We start from the raw sequence: 8,171 nt of genomic DNA on the forward strand, positions 1-8,171 counted from the left end.
ATTGGAGATTTTAATGATGATATTTTGAAGTCATCAACTATAAAAAAATTTGTTTGTGATAAAGGATATCTACAAATGGTTGGAGAAGCAACCACTGAAAAAGATACTTTGATAGATCATGTATATGTCAAATCAAGGACATATAAAGTGGAGGCAATAGTTGTGCCTACATATTTTAGTGATCATGAGGGTATAATGTGTGGTTTTACCTTGTAATCATAAGGGTGAAATGTGTGGTTTTAAGTTGTTACAATCATGCGTCGACAATTTGCACTCACATTGACATTACGAACATTAAAAAAAGGTTTTGCTTTCTTTATGAAAATTAATTTAAAGCTTTAAGAGATGAAAATCTATTTTTTGTAAAATGTGAATGAAATCCCTTTATATTGTAAAAAGTAGTATTCCAATTTAATGAAAAGTATCTTATTAGCTGTTAATGCAGCTTTATGTGAAAAGTTAACAAAACCTTTTTAATTATTTAAATGTATTTCATCATGTATTTAGGGGTTTCGTTTCTTGCATTAAGACAGCTTTGATGAAAGTCGGACAGTTAAATTGGTAGATACACATTCAAGAGTAATAATAACTGGAATCTTATTTATTTGTATTGATATTATTTTGTTTCCCTTTGGGATGCATAAAATATATTTGAATTTTAATAATAACAAACAAAATGCATGTTAAATCTTTGAAGCTGTTCTTGATGCAGGTTTGCTTTACCTTGTAAAACAGCACAAAAAAAGCAAAGGCAGTCGTTGTGGGAACTCCACTTGTGGAACGAGGTTCAAGTCCTTGGACTGCCATTTAACTGTGCTGGTAATTCAAGGTACAAGTTTAAAACGTTAAACTTAAAGTAGTGGAAACATTTTAAGGTTACTTCAATTATTAAGTGAAGCAGTATTATGATTCTTGTGTGGTGCATGAGTTCAGAAAAAGTTATTGTTATGGCCCTGGACATTAAGGGCTAGGCTGCAGGTGTTGCTTTTCTCTGGCTTTGTTTTCCTCTTCTTTGCAGGTGCTGCCCATCCGTATTTGAACCTGGCCATCTCCACCTTCTGAGTGACCTTCGGCATCCACTCTGCTGCTTGACGCCTGCGGACTGTTTTTGCACTGATGCACCACATCCAAGGATTAGAATTACACAACTGTTTGTGAAATCAACAATCGATTCTTGTTTTTGTTAATAAATATTTATTTTTATGCACTTTAACCACTGCATGGTCTCCCTTTTTTAAATGATATTTAGTGAATCGTAACAGGCTTGTTCAGTAGTTTAGTTTCTGTGGGTCCAACATTACAATGAAGTCAATGGGTTGTTTTTATCTGTCATGGGTTCTTGTGAAAGAAAACGTCACATCTGCTCGGTCTCTGTTCTGTAACAAAGATTATTAAACTAGGTTAATGAAATGTACGTCTCCCTTCAATTCATTTAGAACTTTAAGCGTGTTCTTCTCCAGAATCTTTCTCCAGACGACGATCAATGAGTAGAGACTTGGAATAAATACAGATTAAGAAAATATTCTTTCTCTGCTTCCTTCGTTCTTGAAACTGTTTTCCCTCTCTTTGTTAAAGGAAAATTTCCAAAATAATTTTTACGCATGAATCATTTTATCAAGTTTTTGGTTTCATATTTATTTCCTTATTTAGATATAGTACTTAAAGTCATGTAATGAGTTTGAATCATTGCACAAACTGGCATATTTAAAGTTGCCCACAAATTACAAATTTTTTTTTTATCAAACAAATGTATGTCTATGCATGACTTTGCTGCTCATAAGGCTTTTATGTATTTAGTCCATGAAGCTAAGCCTCAGGAAGTTCATGTGATAGAGATGTCTTCCAGTTCTATAAAGCAGCATTAATAATTATTTAGAAATAAATGCAATATCGTAAAGTTGTGTGTGAAAGAATAACAAATATTTGCAACTTCCTACACAAGCAAGACTTCCAAATAGTTATCAATTCAGTATAAGCTGAACCAAAAGTTAAAGAACTTTCATATTTTACTTCGAGGAGATCTTTTATTCTCATTTCCTGTTTAGTATTGAAGGATTACCAAGGATTTCCTGCAGTGTTTGAAAAAAGTGTTGTCATGAAAAGTTATTTGAATCAATTTTAATGTCATCATATAAATGGTGAGAAAGAAGCAATAAGACGATAATCTCAATATTTTCTGAGTTTGTACAGTTTTAGTGATGTGACGACTCCACGCCAAACAAAAATTTGTGGCGCAATGAACCCTAAAAAGCCAAGAAATATAACACCTGTTTATATGAGGGAGATACAAGTGTTGAAGTGATCTAGGGGGCACAGTGGATTGAAATTGCAATTTAATGCTATATTCTGTCAAGGTTCACAAAAGTAAATCAGTGATACTGACCACCTACTGGTGAATTACTGTAGTAGTTATTCATGATCGATAGCTATCTGTGTGAATCAAGTTATTTCTGTAAAAACTACACTTCTCCCTCAATCTTTATTATTGATGGATTAACACTGACCCCTACTGGCGAAATACTGATATTGTTCTTCATCCTGTTTATCCGCTGTTTCATTGGTGGAGCAATAGTGACCCCAAGTGGCGAATTACTGAAATGCTTTATAAACAGTTCTTCTGAATCACACGTTTGTATTTTTAGCCAAAATGAATGAACGTTTGTACTCTCACCCACAAAACCTATATTTCATGGACTGCTGTTTTCTAGGGGGCGCTATAGAGAAATTAGGCCACGCCCCAAATATTGTGATGGATTCCTGTCGGGGAGTGGATGAAGATCCATCCTTGTGAGTTTGGAGCAGCTGGGCCCGAAAATGTGGAATTGAGAGCCAAACGTATGGCGATGGCGTTACAGGTCACTTGGCCACGCCGCCACGCCCACCTGCTCCATCGAAGCTGGTCGGGGTTGGAATCCTCAATACACCAACATGTCTTCTGTGTCTGGGCACAGTTTCATGTTGATGAGGTCAAAGTGGTCAGATAGTGAAAGTTCACAGTAAAACATTACACTTCCTGTTCTCAGGGGGCGTGGCCTAAGTGATGTCATCATTCGACCATAGGGTATTGTAGAAGACCCCATGATGATCAATCACAGAAACTTTGGTGCCTCTGTGAGTTTCTGTGTAGGAGATATAGCAGTTTATTTTTTTACAGCTAGTAGGTGAACTTTGACCCCTGCTAACCCCCCTTCAGCATACTCAAAAACTCACCGTTTAGATAACTTTAGATGGGACATGCGTTATGAACAGACTGACCGAGTTTGAAGCCAATCAATCGAAATCCCTAGGAGGAGTTCGATCAAATACGAAGGCTGTAAACGGCAAAAATGGGTCAAAATCTGAACTTCAATCCAAAATGGCCGACTTCCTGTGGGGTTTAGACCATGGCTCCAAGAGACTTTTTTGTACGTCCTGACAAGGTACACATGTGTACAAAGTTTCGTAATTTTAGGTTAAAGCATGGCTTGGGGGTGATCATTAAAAGTTTTCTAGGGGGCGCTATAGAGAAATTAGGTCACGCCCACCAAATATTGTGATGGATTCCTGTCGGGGAGTGGATGAAGATCCATCCTTGTGAGTTTGCAGCAGCTGGGCCCGAAAATGTGGAATTGAGAGCCAAACGTATGGCGATGGCGTTACAGGTCACTTCGCCACGCTGCCACACCCACCTCCTCCATCGTAGCTGGTCGGGGTTGGAATCCTCAATACACCAACATGTTTTCTGTGTCTGGGCACAGTTTCATGTTGATGAGGTCAAAGGGGTGAGATAGCGACCTTTGACAGTAAAACATGACACTTCCTGTTCTCAGGGGGCGTGGTCTAAGTGATGTCATCATTCGACCATAGGGTATTGTAGAAGATCCGATGATGATGAATGACAGAAACTTTGGTGCCTCTGTGAGTTTCTGTGTAGGAGATATAGCAGTTTATTTTTTACAGCTAGTAGGTGAACTTTGACCCCTGCTAACCCCCTTCAACATACTCAAAAACTCACCGTTTAGATAACTTTAGATGAGACATGCCTTATGAACAGACTGACCGAGTTTGAAGCCGATCAATCGAAATCCCTAGGAGGAGATAGATCAAATATGAAGACTGTAAACTGCAAAAATGGGGTCAAAAACCGAACTTGAATCCAAAATGGCTGACTTCCTGTGGGGTTTAGACCATGGCTCCAAGAGACTTTTTTGTACGTCCTGACAAGGTACACATGTGTACAAAGTTTCGTATTTGTAGGTTAAAGCATGGCTTGGGGCTGATCATTTAAAATTTTCTAGGGGGCGCTATAGAGAAATTAGGCCACGCCCACCAAATATTCTGATGGATTCCTGTTGGGGAGTGGATGAGGGTCCATCCTTATGAGTTTGCAGCAGCTGGGCCCGAAAATGTGGAATTGAGAGCCAAACGTATGGCGATGGCGTTAGAGGTCACTTCGCCACGCCACCACGCCCACCTGCTCCATCGAAGCTGGTTGGGGTTGGAATCCTCAAATACACCAACATGTTCTCTGTGTCTGGGCACAGTTTCATGTTGATGAGGTCAAAGGGTCAGATAGCGACAGTTCACAGTAAAACATTACACTTCCTGTTCTCAGGGGGCGTGGCCTAAGTGATGTCATCATTCGACCATAGGGTATTGTAGAAGACCCGATGATGATCAATCACAGAAACTTTGATGCTTCTGTGAGTTTCTGTGTAAGAGATATAGCAGTTTTATTTTTTATGGCGAGTAGGTGAACTTTGACCCCTGCTAACCCCCCTTCAGCATACTCAAAAACTCACCGTTTAGATAACTTTAGATGGGACATGCCTTATGAACAGACTGACCGAGTTTGAAGTCGATCAATCAAAATCCCTAGGAGGAGATAGATCAAATACAAAGGCTGTAAACGGCAAAAATCGGCAAAAATGGGGTCAAAATGGGAACTTCAATCAAAAATGGCTGACTTCCTGTGATACTTGCACTATGACATTAATTGTAAATTTTGAGCGTCTTGGGGAGCTCTACAAGTGTACCAAATTTCATGTGTCTACGATAAAGTAAGTGAATAGCAGAGGGTAAAAAAGGGTGTTTTTCCAATTTCTAGGTGGCGCCGTAGAGACATTTCTGTTGCAATTTTTGCTACGACTTTAAAATACGTAAATTTTAAACAGGCTTAAGGCCTCCGCCAAGTCTGGTGAGTTTTTGAATATGATAAAGCCCCCAAAAAGCCAATTCATTTGGGTGGAAGAATAATAATAATAATAAGTACAGAAACAATAGGCCTTCGCAGCGCTTAGCTGCTCGGGCCTAATTAAAGCTGCAAGCAGCCTCGAACGGCCCTCGCAGCCAAGCGCCGCTCCGGCCTATTGCCACCGCGGGGTACGAGCAACCGCCGCCTCACGCCAGCCACCACAGAAGCTCTCACGCAGTTTTCAGCGCCTGCGCCCGCACCGCGGAAGCTGTTGCTCAGTTTCCATCAACGCTGGCCACGTGCTAAGACAGAAGTTGTTGCGCAGTTTCCGCGCCCGTCCACCAGGCGGTACGCATCTATGCGTTCGGAGTCGCTCCTTGACGATGCAAAAAATGTGGTGCAGATTCATTGGTTTAGCGAGGAAATATAGCTGGCGGATTAATGTAGGACGCGCAGTGTAGTCAAAATATATTTCAATGCTGTTGTTCTCTTTAGATGTCAACAAAGGTCATACGTATCCAATTTGGCGTCAGTCGGATGATCCACGTGTCATTTACAGCCGATCATATGCACATGGCGAAGTACTACAGTTCGTCATTTTTCATCATTTTCAGCTGTGTTTCTAAAGCACTCTATTTCATTGTTGGAGTAATACTTAGAGTGGCGAATTACCGAAATGGTTTGTAAGAAGTAAGAAAACGCTACATTTACTGCATGATTTAATTCAACAAAAATTATCTGAGACATTTCTATCCTTTAGAAATGACATGGCAACGCTCTCACAAAGTTTTCACGCCCATCCGCCCGTGGATCTGTTTGTCATTGGTGGAGGAACACTGACACCTACTGGCGAAATACTGATATTGTTCTTCATCCTGTTTATCTGCTGTTTCATTTGTGGAGCAATACTGACCCCAAGTGGCGAATTACTGAAATGGTTTATAAACGCCAAAAATGGGATCAAAATGTGAACTTCAATCTAAAATGGCCGACTTCCTCTGGGGTTTAGACCATGGCTCCAAGAGACTTTTTGTAAGTCCTGACAAGGTACACACGTGTACAAAGTTTCGTAATTGTAGGTTAAAGCATGGCTTGGGGCTGATCATTTAAAATGTTCTAGGGGGCGCTATAGAGAAATTAGGCCACACCCTACAAATATTGTGATGCATTCCTGTAGAGGAGTGGATGAAGATCCATCCTTGTGAGTTTGGAGCAGCTGTGCCCAAAAATGTGGAATTGAGAGCCAAACGTATGGCGATGGCGTTACAGGTAACTTCGCCACGCCGCCACGCCCAGCTGCTCCATCGAAGCTGGTCGGGGTTGGAATCCTTAACACACCAACATGTCTTCTGTGTCTGGGCACAGTTTCATGTTGATGAGGTCAAAGGGGTCAGATAGCGACCATTGACAGTAAAACATTACACTTCCTGTTCTCAGGGGGCGTGGCCTAAGTGATGTCATCATTTGACCATAGGGTATTGTAGGACACCCGATGATGATCAATCCCAGAAACTTTGGTGCCTCTGTGAGTTTCTGTGTAGGAGATATAGCAGTTTATGTTTTTATGGCGTGTAGGTGAACTTTGACCCCTGCTAACCCCCCTTCAGCACTCAAAAACTCACCGTTTTGATAACTTTAGATGGGACATGCCTTATGAACAGACTGACCGAGTTTGAAGCCGATCAATCGAAATCTCTAGGAGGAGTTCGATCAAATAGGAAGGCTGTAAACGGCAAAAATGGGGTCAAAATCTGAACTTCAATCCAAAATGGCTGACTTCCTGTGGGGTTTAGACCATGGCTCCAAGAGACTTTCTTTTAAGTCCTGACATGATACAAATGTGTACAAAGTTTCGTAATTGTAGGTTAAAGCATGGCTTGGGGCTGATCATTTAAAGTTTTCTAGGGGGCGCTATAGAAAAATTAGGCCACGCCCACCAAATATTGTGATGGATTCCTGTAGGGGAGTAGATGAGGGACCATCCTTGTGAGTTTGGAGCAGCTGGGCCTGAAAATGTGGAATTGAGAGCCAAAACGTATGGCGATGGCGTTACAGGTCACTTCGCCACGCCGCCACGCCCATCTGCTCCATCAAAGCTGGTCGGGGTTGGAATCGTCAACACCAACATGTTCTCTGTGTCTTGGCACAGTTTCATGTTGATGAGGTCAAAGGGTCAGATAGCGACCGTTCTCAGTAAAACATGACACTTCCTGTTCTCAGGGGGCGTGGTCTAAGTGATGTCATCATTCGACCACAGGGTATTGTAGGGCAGCCAATGATGATTAATCACAGTAACTCTGGTGCCTCTGTGAGTTTCTGTGTAGGAGATATAACAGTTTATGTTTTTATGGCGAGTAGGTGAACTTTGACCCCTGCTAAACCCCCTTCAGCATACTCAAAAACTCACAGTTTTGATAACTTTAGATGGGACATGCCTTATGAACAGACTGACCGAATTTGAAGCCGATCAATCGAAATCCCTAGGAGGAGTTCGATCAAATACGAAGGCTGTAAACGGCAAAAATGGCCTCAAAATTGGACCTTCAATCCAAAATGGCCGACTTGCTGTGATACTTGCACTATGACATTAATTGTAAATTTTGAGCGTCCTGGGGAGCTCTAGAAGAGTACCAAATTTCATGTCTCTAGGATAAAGTAAGTGAATAGCAAAGGGTCCTTTGAAAATTTCTAGGTGGCGCTATTGAGTCATTTCTTATGGGATTTTTGCAATGACCTTAAAATACAAAATTTTGAAACTCCCTTTACGCGTCCGCCAAGTTTGGTGAGTTTTTTGAATATGATAAAGCCCTCAAAAAGCCAATTCATTTGGGTGGAAGAATAATAATAATAATAAGAAACAGTACAGAAACAATAGGCCTTCGCAGCGCTTAGCTGCTCGGGCCTAATTAAAGCTGCAAGCAGCCTCGAACGGCCCTCGCAGCCAAGCGCCGCTCCGGCCTATTGCCACCGCGGGGTACTAGCAACCGTCGCCTCACGT

This window comes from Poeciliopsis prolifica, unplaced genomic scaffold, assembly GCF_027474105.1.
Source record: "Poeciliopsis prolifica strain line A6 unplaced genomic scaffold, Auburn_PproV2 SCAFFOLD016, whole genome shotgun sequence".
Lineage (NCBI taxonomy): Eukaryota > Metazoa > Chordata > Actinopteri > Cyprinodontiformes > Poeciliidae > Poeciliopsis > Poeciliopsis prolifica.